Source organism: Sinocyclocheilus grahami, unplaced genomic scaffold, assembly GCF_001515645.1.
Source record: "Sinocyclocheilus grahami isolate Dianchi unplaced genomic scaffold, SAMN03320097.WGS_v1.1 scaffold634.1, whole genome shotgun sequence".
NCBI classification, from domain to species: Eukaryota; Metazoa; Chordata; class Actinopteri; order Cypriniformes; family Cyprinidae; genus Sinocyclocheilus; species Sinocyclocheilus grahami.
In genome coordinates this window covers 506,199-519,835 of record NW_015505813.1, presented here as the reverse complement: position 1 = coordinate 519,835, position 13,637 = coordinate 506,199, and the positions used below count along the sequence as shown (strand labels likewise).

Sequence of the window (13,637 nt, the reverse complement as noted above, 5' to 3'; positions counted from 1 at the left end):
ACCTCTGTGAGTTTAGCCCATTGCCACAGGAAGGGCTTACTTGTCACTCTGGGCCCCTTGGGTGCTTAAGGCAAGTTCACATATCAGTTGTTCCTCTACCATAGCACAGCGTGATTGTACTAGTTACCCGTAGCATCTTAGCGACATAGTACAAGTGAAGTATTGAGGGAACATACTCGGTTACTAACGTAACATCGGTTTCCTGAGATACGGGAATGAGTTCTGCGTTTCTAGCCATGATATGTAGCTGTACGAGTCAGTGTTGATGCTTCAGCCGAAGTAACCTAAGGATCCTATGCCAGAATGCCCGCTTCTATAGCCAGATAGCCCCGCCCATATTGGTGGGCTTGGTGGCCAAAAGCTCATGCAGCTCCGCTGCCTCGCCATTGGTTTATTTATTATTTACCGCACAAACCAATGGCTGTGCAGTTACTGAAAAGGCTTCAGTATCGGAGAAAAAATAACTTTTTTCCCCATAGCATCTTAGCAACGCAGTACTCATTCCCGTATCTCAGGGAACCGAGGTTACATTAGTAACCGAGTATGATTCTTTTGTGCTTTAGTAAAATGATATACAGTGTGCCGCCACATTTGCGCATACAATTGAAGAGTGAATGCTACGAGCACTGTATAACATCTGACAGGACAGGATAGTTTGTTTTTCTGAGTTGAGACTTTTTATTTCGTAACAAGTTACGAAAATAACAACAGAATAATGACATTGACATTTAAAGCTGACAACATCTCATCTGACCGCAGATAATCAATCGGGACAGTACGGTTTTCTCAGGCACTCTTTACTTATACTGCATCTGACAAAAGTGTCAACAGCAACAGCTTTCACGCATGTCTTTCAAAATAAAAGTATCATAAAAGTATTGCATAAAAAAAGGTTTATTTGACTGTACACTCCGCAACTCACTCATAATGGAATTGTGACCTACTTTTCTGTCACATTTTCTCGTGGAGTGCCTCAAGGATCTGTCCTTGGTCCACTTCTATTCTTAATCTACATGCTTCCTATGGGTCAGATCATCCGGCGCCATGGTCTAAATTTCCGCAGTTACGCTGATGATAAGCAAATCTATTTCACCGTACAGCCCAAGTCTCTTTTCTCCCTTCTTCTTTTACATCTTGCTTACATGATCTCAAAGTATGAATGGCCCAAATTTTCTTAAAAATACTCTGTTACTGAATTTCTGTTAGTTGGCGCTAAATCCCTTGTCTCCTCCCAACCTGACTACTCCATTAACATTGACAGAGTTATATTCCATCCCTCTTCCACTATACACAATCTTGGTATGTTTGATTATAGCCTACGTTTTTAATACCATATCAATCAGCGTGTCAAATCCTGTTTTTTTCACCTTCGTAATATTGTCCGCCTACGACCATCTTTAAATTTCAAAGATGCTGAAACTGTTGTTCATGCGTTCATTACGTCGCATCTGGATTATTGTAACTCCTTGTTTTGTGGCCTACCCAACAAAGTCCTCAATCACTTGCAGCTAATCCAAAATTCAGTGACAAGTATGTGATACTTGTGACAATCGGATGTCTCGAGTGCCATTGGGCCTCGCTCCCTGTTTATGCCACCAGTTAATGTGCTCAGTTTCATAAGTTACTACTTGTTTCTCTATGCTCAGTATAGCCTGTCGAGGAGCACTAGATTCACAGGACACACCGGCTGTATGCTGAGGGGATTCATGATGAAGCTTTCCTGTATGTTCTGGTAGGACCGCAAGTAACTTTGTTTTAAGAACTGCAATCTTTTATAGAAGTCTGTGGCAGTTTGTGCAGGAAGTAGTTTCTGAAACAGATGGAGACATTTCATCTGAATATAGGCAACTGTGTTGTCTTGTCTCAGGAATGAGGCCCATACAGAAGTGTAATATATGTCATATATTGTTCAAGCTTAAGGAACTGGATGAAATATTCAGAAAGATATCAGACCACAACTCTGACTAGTGATGCAGCCTGGAAACCACACCATGTTGTTTCATCTCCATCGTGCTGATAACGTTTCTTTAGTCATTCGGCAATCCTACAGCCTGAACCACCGTAGGAAAACCATCCTTACATCTGTGTGTCTTCTGCCTGTCTGGGCTAGAGGCTCAGAACTTGGTCGACCCACTTTGTCTCTCTAGGATGGAGACTCAGGACATGCTGCATCTGTTGTTGTCTCGCAGGACGAAGACACTGAATAAAGTCTGAACGTAGATTATCTCTTTCCTCGCAGGCTGGAGGCTCAGAACATGGTTGTATCTGATGCTGCCTCGAAGCTGGAGACTCAGGACTTGGTATCTGTTATTGCCTGTACCCTCATGGGCCCGAGGCTCAGAACGTTGGTGACCTGTTGCAGTCCTTTCCTTGACAGGACTCAGACTCAGAACAGAGATTGATCTGCTATTGTCTTACCCTTGCAGACAGGGGACTCAGAACAGTTGTTTCTGTTGCTGCCTTCCCTGTAACAGGCCGGAGACTCAGAACGTAGGTTGATCTGCTATTGTCTCACGGGACGCACCGGAGACTCAGAACTTCGGTGTTTCTGTTAACGTCTTTTCCATTGCAGTACTCAGACTCAGAACTTGCTCTGTTAGTGTCTCACTTGCTCTGTTAGTGTCTCAGACTCAGAACAAAGAGTTTCTTTTGGGAAGGTACATTTATCCCTTTCCAAAGAGGAGGAGATTGCAATCTGGCACCTCTCCAATTCCGGGCTGTGATTGGCTGTTTCCATCAGAGTGAGGGGACACGGTGTGACCCACCCTTCTTTCCTCCTGTGGAACTTATTTGCATAGTCCAAACACACATTCAGAAAAGTGTCACTAAAATTTTACTGGTGCATTTCTCACTTACCAAACCAAAATCATAATACCTTTGGCAATATTACGAACACATTTAGTCCAAACATGATGCGAAAAGATTGAACTGTCATGCATGCATTCATTTGTCCATTAACAGCTGATTTTGTGTAAGATGTTGCACAACGCGTCGCTGTCACTGAGAATACTTATTTCTCTGAATAAGTATAAGATGTGTGTTGTAGTTTGCATCAGTTTAAGGTTTGAGAACTTAATTGAAGGGTGAAGGGCAGAAACTGCATTTTGACCAATGAGAAGTCCTGTCCTTCCCGGGCTTTTTATCAAAGGTCTTCTTCTTGCCCTCTAAGAGCTATCTGGCTGTTGTCCTGGCAGCTTTATCTGGTGGCGTTGGACAGTTTGCTAGTAGTCCACCCAGATCCAATCAAAATGTAGCAAACCTTTGTCCACTATTGTGGTCAGAGAGGGGCCCCGCCATAAACTGGGCCCTGGAATGTGCTGTCCACTACAATTCTAATCATGATAATTCCACTATGGTTAATTTGATTCAAAAAGCTTCAAAAAGCTTGTGTGGATTTGATTAGTAAATCTGGATCGAGATTTTTGAGATGATCGAATCCTGTGCTCATTGGAAAGGGCACATGTATCATTGCTTAGAAGTCTCTTAAAAGAAACTGGCAGTGGATAACTAAAAATAACTAAAAATAACTAAAATTAGATTTTTATATATATATATATATATATTATCATATGTCACCCGAAACCTTTGATATTTATTGAGAGCAACTTATAGCATGAGCACAATTTCTTAACGGCAGATAAAAAAAGTTTTCAGAAGGATTTTAAAGAAACTGTCAAAGCAGCCAAAGAGAAAACCGCTGACATGTTGTGCATAAATCAAATGTGTGACCATTTGTTACGTGATTTACAAAGATTTCATATTTTATTATTTCAGTATAATATATTAAATTAATTCAAATTAATTGTAACAATACAAAATGTAAGTATATTATCGCCCATCTCTAATCTACTAAATGCAACTATAAGACATGAATAATATAATATTAAGTTATTATTAGAACAGTTGCATCATGATTTTCTCTAAAGCTGCATTGACTCTAACCCTAACCCATGTGTAAAGAAAACCATGTGACTTGATTATATACAACTTAATATACTAAATGTATGTCAATTAATATTATTTGATAAAAAAATTTTTTTAGCATCTTGCGCCATGAGCATTGTATTTTTAAGTAAAAAATACTTCTACTAAACTGTCTTGATTTCTGGTTCATTCCATTGTGCTAGCTGTTTTGCAACTTGTTATTTTTTGTAACTTGAGTTTTGTATATCCATATTAAAAGAGTTGCCACCGATGTGTGAAAAAAGGTAATAAAGTGTAATTGACACATCTTAACTCATCTGAAGCGTGATGTTGTATGTATGTAGTTAATTTATTGTAATTTATTTATATGCTGAAATGCATAGGAAAGGCTTTGTGTGGATGTGCCGCACTGCACCTTGGTTTAAAAATACCTTCAAAAGTCTGAAACCTACCATGTCAACATACAGCATTGACCCCTATTCCAACCTTAATCCCATATTTACTGGAGGCACAAAGGTATTAGTTTGTATTAGTATTTGATTAGTTCTTCAGTTTACTGTTTTCATTCTGGAATGCTCGCGGAGGATTTTTGAGATGTGCTTATCTTTTCATTTATTTGTTATTTTGCTCGGCTGCACAAAGTCGCTCTGCATAATTGTAATAAATATATTCTATATTGACTCCCTAGCATCCTATGTATTACTACATGCTTATGGTATTAGGAAATCCATTTCAGCCATAGCAGCCACTGTAGTTCCAGCTCTTTGTAGAATATGGCTGAATGTCAGCAAAATAGCAGAAATGACCTCCCATTATCCAAAGAGTGCTTCCTGAGGCGCCACCGTTTGTGTATTCTTGGGAAAGTTCTGTTGAATCAACCGTGTGTCGAGATGGATGGCTTTATAGTCCATGAATTCAAGCACTGTCGGAAAACTGTATGAATAGGATGAAGGAATAAAAGTCCTAATGCATGCAAAAGGCCTCATCATTCATCGGCTATTATCACAGATCCTCGAGCCTTTGAAAGAGACATTACCCAGATGGGATGTGAGCAGAATTCAAATATTGAAATTGTTCATTATTTTGCACACTCATATTCCTCCCTGCAGCAAATGCAGCTATGCCTATATTAGATTTGTAGTTCAACAAAGTCAATTTAGCCCTTGAAGATTGATTTTAGATCTAAAAATGTCAATTCTGGCTGTCTCTGTAAAGTTATTTTTTGGTTTTGATGTGTAAATGATAGGAAGAAGACATTTAGCTTACGTTGAACACATACAGAACAGAAGCCTGCAGTGTGACAGATTCCATCTAAATCTGTTTAAAACAGCATTTTACTTCTTTTATACTTTTATACTTTGAAAAAAGAAATGGTGACCTGTCATATGACCTGAAATATGCATTCATAAATATGTAACCAAATTTAACAAATGCAATTTTAACTGTTATGCATCAGCTACTCACAAGCAAAAATTAATGAACTTGAGTGTAATTATTTTGTTTATTCAAGTGCAGATAAATTAATTCGAACAAAATGAATCAGAATAGCAAAACGAAACCTAAGATATATGTAATTATGTTTCTTTTGCCAGATGTTGCCTTAAATAACAATGTCACACACCCAGTAAGATATACAAGTTACTCAACAGTTAATAAAAACAGATATCATGTGAGTTTATAATAACAATCTTTAATCTTTTTACCATATTGAACTGTAAATTAAGATGGACTATTATTTGTGCTTGTTTCAGGTTTTGAATAATAATAAGGAAGGATCTTTGACATGTATTGATCTAAGCATGCCTTAATGCAAAAATCTGCACATTAATGAAATTAATCTGCTTAACTTCACAGTAAATCAAATCCATAAATATTTCTCCCTACTTTAAATGCACAAGCTATCCTCAGATGAGCAGAAACTGACGTTAAAGACATTAGATCTATTCCCAACCATGAAAGATGGCAAAATCATGCAATGCTGTTTCTCTGAGCTGATAGAGATCAGAGCATGGGGCTTTAGCTTGTCATAGATTAATGAATATTTCTGCAGATTAAATCTGTTCAGTAAGCAGTCCGATGTGGAAAAAGTGAGTAGTGTGATAAATTAGTTCATGCACTGACTCATCATATTAAACATTTTGGAATTCTCCTTTCCATGTACAGAAACTCAAGTCAACTCAAAGTCAAGACTGTGAATGTAGTAATATTTGAGGTCAGCTCATTTGGGCATGTATTTCTTTTGAGGCTGTTTCTGAGCTATTATGACTCCTAAAGAGTTCTAGCTACTGAAACTTTATGGAGCACTATTTACAGAATGCACAAACAAAACTTATGTCTGCCTAGATTTCCTTTGAGAATTTATTAAGGGTTCAAAATGTCCAGGAATATGCCATTGCATGAAGCATGATGTTTTGATGAATGTATCTCTTGCATGAAAGTGTCCCTTATGGCTAACTTAGCTGTTTCTGCAAAGTAGGCCAAGACATCCATCAAGATTTACTCAAGCGGCTGCATATGTGCCATTGTCTCAAAATGACAGAGGCTTGACCTCTGAATATTAATTAAGTTAAGCTTAATATTTAGATGTATTGTTTAGATATCAGATCTGTAGTACAATATTTGCTCATGTCCAAGTCAAAACTGCAATGTAAGCAATATATTAATGCCATTACAATTATTAAAGGGATAATGCTTCTAGTTTCTTTCTTCTGCTGAGATATTTTGAAGAATGATGGTAACCAAACAGTTGACTTCCATAGTATGGAAAAAAAAATACAAATACAATACCAACATTCTTTGAAATATCTTCTTTTGTGTTTAGCAGATGGAAGCAATTCATACATGTTTGGAATGAATAAATTACAGAATTTTCAACTATCCCTTTAAAATACACATGTATTCGTTTATTTAGTTCAGCTATTTGACATCTTATTTGATCTATTTTGTAGGCGAGAACATAAATGCATGAATTATAGAGCACGACTAGTTGGACTAGTCGTCCGTATGAGATCAAGGTTTTGCCCTGATATAAGTTTTTGTTTTGATAAATCAAAATTGTAGCTCTACATCACAGCATGTATCCTTGATTTCACTTTAAAGAACACAAACAAGCAATAGAGAAGCGGAGAGCGTGTCTGAGAGCTGTGCACGACAGAGAACACTGCCGCTTTCCGTCACGTATGACAACCGCAATGACCACTCAGCAAAACATAAAACTCTCTATGTTTCTATGCTCTCTAGAGCAGCTAGTAAGGCCATCCCCTGCCAGTCCGCCGCTTCAGGGCACCGAACTAGCTGCTCTAGGTGCACCAGAGGCCAGTCTCTTGAGACTGGTTCACTTAGTAAGTCACCTGGTGGTGTGGGAACCCCTGCCAAGCGTGTCTCATTGGGTCCTGCCCCGAGCAGGCTCTGGTCTAGTCTTCCTAGCAGACGACGTGGGTCTGAGGGCCGTCGTTTTAAATAGGAGACTTCAGCTATGAGAGTCCTGATGCTGTGGCTCAGGACCTCGGAGGGCAGGCCCCTCTGGAGAAGAGAAGTGTACACCGCATTACACAATGCCCGTCTCTCATCAGTGCCCTCAGGAGATCAGTCTGCCATCCCTGCCGGGGTTCCAGGGTGCAGCTGTCTCCAGCGAGCGCTTCTCTCAGTTACCGCCTGGAAACGTAGCGGTGCTAAGAGGCTCGCGACCTCCACAGAGGTCTCTAGAGCAGTTAGTACGGCCATCCCCTGCCGGTCCGCCGCTTCAGGGTACTGAGCTAGACGCTCTGGTTACACCAGAGGTCAGTCTCGAGAGACTTATTCCCTTAAGCAGACTATTTGGCAGTGTAGAAACTACTACCAAATGTGTCTCAGTGGGTCCTGCACAAGCAGGCTCTGGTAATAGAACGAGAAGTAAACACTCTCTTGAGGAAGGAGTCCATCAAGGTGGTCCCTCCTCACGAAATAGAATCCGTGTTCTCCAGCTGGTACTTAATTTTTCCGAAGAAGGATGGAGGGTTGCGTCCCATTTTAGATCTGCGTCAGTTGAACCGCTCAGTCGTGCAACTGAAGTTCAGGATGCTCACACTTTAATAAATCGTGTTTCAGATCAGGTCCGAGGACTGATTTGTCACGATCGATCTAAACGACGTATACTTCCATATCTCCATCCTTCCTCATCACAGGAAGTTCCTGAGGTTCGCTTTGGGGGCAAAGCTTACCAATATTGGGTTCTTCTTTTTCGGCCTTACACTCTCACCCCACACTTTCACCAAGTGTGTGGATGCTGCTCTGGCTCCTATGTGACTCCAGGGCATCCGCATACTCAACTACATCTCGCTCACATGAAAGAGTTGGGTTTAAGACTAATCGCCAAGAAAGTGTGCTTTCTCCATTACAGGGGACCACTTATCTGGGTGTGGTGTGGGATTCGACCACGACACAGGCACGTCTGTCTCCTGCTCGGATCGAGTCGATCCTCAGGGCAGTCAAGAGAGTGAGAGAAGGCCAGTCACTCACTGTCAAGCAGTTTCAGAGACTGCTGGGTCTGATGGCAGCTGCGTCCAATGTGATACCTCTTGGCCTGCTGTACATGAGACCCCTACAGTGGTGGCTCAAGACCAAGGGGTTCTCCCCGAGGGGGTACCTACATGCCTTAGACATGTGGAGGAAACCTTGGTTCTTGACTCAGGGCTTGGTGCTGGGAGCTCCTTGTCGCAGCGTAATGCTAGCGACAAACGCACCCCTCACCGGTTGAGGAGCGGTCATGAGTGGCCACTCGGCCTGCGGTCTGTGGAGCGGCGGCCATCTCACGTGGCACTTCAACTGCCTGGAGATGCTGACCGTGTTTACTTGTCGCAGCGTAATGCTAGCGACAAACGCACCCCTCACCGGTTGAGGAGCGGTCATGAGTGGCCACTCGGCCCGCGGTCTGTGGAGCGGCGGCCATCTCACGTGGCACTTCAACTGCCTGGAGATGCTGACCGTGTTTCTAGCAAAGTTGAAACACGTTCTCCCGGACCTAAGAGGTCGCCATGTGTCGGTGCGCACCACCGTTATATCAACCACCAGGGAGGTCTGCGTCCGCGCCCCCTTTACAGGCAGGCACACCAGATCCTTGTGGTGTACCAGGGCAAACTCCTCTCGCTGAGAGCAGTTCACATTCCTGGGCTTCTCATTATGGGAGCAGACATCCGGTCGAGACAGGGGCCGAGGCCCGGGGAAAGGAGAGTTTTGGGCAGGTTCAGGTGGACCTGATCGCGACTCGAGAGACAGTGCACTGTTCCCTCTGGTACTCTCTGACTCATCCAGCTCCACTGGGGCTGGATGCCATGGTGCAGACTTGACCGAGGCGTCGTCTGTATGCCTTTCCCCCGATTGCTCTGCTCCCGGAGTTCTGGAGAGAGTGCGCTGGGACGGAATCCGGCTGCTGTTAGTAGCCCCGTTCTGGCCGGGCTGAGTATGGTTCTCGGACCTGATTTCCCTTCTCGACGGCTCTCCTTGGGAGATTCCCGTCAGGAGAGACCTCCTCTCACAGGCGGAGGGCGCGATATTCCACCCCCGCCCAGAGTTGTGGATGTTATGGGTGTGGCCCCTGATGGGGCACAGCTCGTAGCTTCCAGTCTCTCAACCGAGGTTGTTGAAACCATCCTCCAATCCAGAACTCCCTCCATGAGGAAACTGTATGTCCTGAAGTGAAAACTTTTCACTTCTTGGTGCGGAGACCGCCAGCTCGACCCAGTCAACTGCCCAGTTGGTACAGTTCTGGAGTTCCTGCAGGCCCTTCTCTCTGCAGGGTTGACCCACTCCACCCTGAAGGTCTATGTGGTGGCCATTGCGGCCTACCACGCCCCTCTCTCGCGCCAGTCAGTGGGCAGACACCCCCTGGTTACATGTTTCCTCCTCTGTCCGCTGAGGCTGAGGCCTCCGGCCAGAGAAGCTTGTGCTAAGCGGCGGATTAGGATGCTATTCCAAAGCCTCGAGTTTTCTGATCTCCCCTCTCTTATGGGGTTCAAGACTCACTCCTTCTGAAGTTGACCTTTGGGTGGGATGTCCCCGCCTACTTTGTCAGGTGCCTACCTGCATTCTGTGTGGCTCCTTCTCTCGCTTTAGCTGTGATCTTCCACACTAGGCTGGGACTTGTAAGTCTGGCGGCGTGGGCATTCTCGTTCCCAAAGCTCTTCGACGCAGCTCGAGTTCCTGAAGGGGAACTTCTCCAGGTTACGTATGTAACCATGGTTCCCCAAAGGTAACGAGACGCTGCGTCACGGTGCCATACTTGCAGCACCCCTGCCAGTGCTTGCTTCGTTCCTAGAAGCTGACGCCGGTTCCACTGCATGTGCTTTTAAGCTTCCTGGTCTTTACATCACTCCACCCGTGATGTTTCGCCCTTCCATTGGACTGATTACACGTGTGATTCAGAGCATGGTCATGCTGAATGCGTTCCCGAAGTCTAGAAGCTGACGCCGGTTCCACTGCATGTGCTTTTAAGCTTCCTGGTCTTTACATCACTCCGCCCGTGATGTTTCGCCCTTCCATTGGACTGATTACACGTGTGATTCAGAGCATGGTCATGCTGAATGCATTCCCGAAGTGCTTCGACGCAGCATCTCGTTCCCTTCGGGGAACCATGGTTACATACATAACCTGGAGACATTTTTAATGAATATCTCTTAATGCCAGTGTATTTTGTCAGGCAGACTTGTTTTAAGAATAGTTTAAAAAAAAAGTGGGAAAAAGACAAAATAAACTAAATATTCAAGATATATCTTGTTTTTTCATGGAAAATTAGACAATTTTTTTTTTTAAAGACAAGACGTGTTCACGCAGCTCTGCATCGTGCCTAACAGCCCCGCTTAGCTGTTCTGAATTCACTGTAAACCACAACATTTGGGGGCTTATTGCTTAATGAAGTCATACAATAAAATTGTGTGAGGAACAACATTAAATGTCAGTAATTTTTAACTAGAAATCTTCATTCTTCATCCAGCATATTCAAATTGAAGGATCATAAAATTTAAGCTCTGGCACAGGATTTCAGTAAACAGCTACTTTAATTTCTGTCTGTTTGTCATAAAAGTGTAAGCTATCTGATTTCTTCACACAGCCTCCAAAACATGCCCATCTTGGTACAAAATTTAGCTGTGATTTCAATCATTTTATTGATGCCCCTAAAATTCAAGATATGAGGGCAAAAAATGCCCCTGTATGAGTTTTTGTCTTATATTTGTATGATATGATATGGTTAATCAATATCATACAAACAAGAGAGCTGTTTTTCCCCCTGAATATCAATAACAAATGTGATAGATATGTTATACAGTAATTCAATAAATTCAGATGAAGTAATCTGACCGAATAACTCATTACTTGCCGCCACCAACAGTTTTAGTTTTAATATTGAGAGTATGATTTCATTTTTTTAAAATAATTTAATTTTTTCAATATCCATTAAAAAAATTATACCCATTTATTATCATTAGTTATGCAATCAAATTATTTCTTTCTAAAGCTTCTTTTTGTATTGTCTATTCAATGCTTTTCTCATCTACCACAATAATGACTTTAGAATATCTTTTGGGGGAATCATTTCTCAGCCAAAATTAATGTGTGATTAATTTGAGATTAATTTAAATAATTAATTATTTATATTATTATCATTATTATAAATAATTAATCGGCACATCATGTAAGTAATTAGCTTAAAAATGTTATTCACTTGACAGCCCTACTGAAAACAGGTATGGCAGCATGAGCTGTTACTGGATAAACTGTTGTGCTGACCAGCTAAAACCACTTAAGAACAGGAGCTGGTGCACTTACTAAAGGCCTATCATTTACTAGCAACCCGCTGACAGCCTCAGGGTTATTAATAGATTTTGGCGAAATTAAAGTAAACACAACCTTAGCTTGGAGGAACTGTTTGTCTTCTTTAATGTGTCAGGTAATAATGGCCATACTTAGTTCCCTCACAAAGACAAATTGGCGCAGCCAAAGAGCGCTAGGCAACTCTACCATTCTCCTCTGGCTAAATGAAAAACTCATCCCAAGGGAAGAAATAGTTTAAAAGATCTTAGGGAAGCACTGTTCAGCTGTATTAGTCAGCAGAACCGCACCATTAAAAATGAGCTGTTTAGATAAATCAATTAGGTAAAGAATAGCAGTACTTCTCCGTTTCTGCAAGGTTGGTAAGCAATTCTATCACACTAGTGGCATCGTATAATGTTGACTAAGTCTTGTGGCTATATATTACCAACAGTGTTTATTTGAAAGTTTATTCCAGTGTCTTGCCCCATATACTTCCATTGTAAGTGCATTCCCATAAACATGATTCTTGGTTGCATTTAAAATAAAGGATACATCTTTAAAAAATGGGATCAGTAGGGGAACAGTAAAAAAAAAAAAGTAAAGAAAAAGCGTACATTTACTTGGAACACACAAGACGATATTTTCAAAAATACTATAGTGCAGTAACATTGTTACGGTGCATTTCATTACTGAAGACTTCGACCTTAAGATAATATATATAATAAGGTAATATATATTGTTGTAATATATATAATAAGGTAATATACTTTGTTGAATAATACAGAACATAAAGAGCTTTAAATAATAATTGCATATTAAATCGCAATCGCAATATTGGTAAAAAAAATCACAATTAGATTATTTTCCAAAATAAATATTTACAGTTTGAATCGTTCCCTGTCCCCTATATAGTGCACTACGTGCCATTCACTGTACAGAAAATACTAATTCTGTGGACAAGTGACTGATTTCAGCCGCGGCTTCAGCGTCTATTTTATAGTGTAGGGGGCGGGCGCTTCGGATTCTAGAGAGCATTTGATTGGACAGAAAGTTTGATGAGAAGCTGAAGTACGATGTGACGTCAAAAAAATCGTTGAGCCGTTTTGGCGAAAGTGACGAACTGCAAGCTTTGATGCTTATTAATGCTTATATCTTCTAAATGCGAATTTTGTCACTGTTTTGGAGCACACTGCCTTATAGATAACCTTAAGACTAACATATTGATACTAACACCCAAAAAACTTTAATTTTGATTTCATGGGGACTTTAAGGGGTGTTGTGTTCAGCTGAACAATGTCTCCGAAACTGTATGAATGGCAATTTAATGCTGCACAGAGCAGAGGAGGGTTGATGGCTGGGAATTAATGCTTGTACTTTGAAAGCAGGTCTGCTCTTTCTGATGAAACCGGTGTTCTTTACAAAGCGCCTGGGAAATGGATTTTTCCACAGGTGCCAATATCTTCTCTAAATGGCCACGTGCTATAATATGTCTTAATGATTGACCACTTTCATGAGACCTGTGGAGGAGAGTTTCACGGGCTCAAGTTGCAGGGAATATAAGCGTCAGGACTGTGTGATGGAGGTACTGAGTCTGAGGAGGTGCTTTTATACAAGTCAAGGGAGCACATGTGCACTTAAAGTGTGATGGGACTTTATTTACTTCAACTTATTTCAGATTCTGAGAATCAATTTCACACAAACTAATTACTTCTTACCTGTGAAGGGAGATGCTTCTGTTCCGTATACAGCAGCTTCTATGTTGTTAGTCCTGGTCACCCTTTCATCTATAGGGTTCACTCGGATTATGTTCTACTTAATCCGAGTTAAAGGTGCTTCATTTTCCTTTTGAAAGAGATATCACAGCATTTTGGGAGCTATATTGTATATTATTTGAATATAGATCACTCAAATGCATGTTGAAATGACAT

At 41.4% G+C, this 13,637-nt stretch overlaps 1 protein-coding gene across 3 annotated transcripts in view; it reads left to right on the top strand.

Moving 5' to 3' along the window:
* The window catches only part of LOC107558185 (alpha-N-acetylgalactosaminide alpha-2,6-sialyltransferase 3-like), a 97,489-nt gene that overhangs the window by 79,642 nt on the left and 4,210 nt on the right, over positions 1 to 13,637 (top strand). The window lies entirely within an intron of this gene.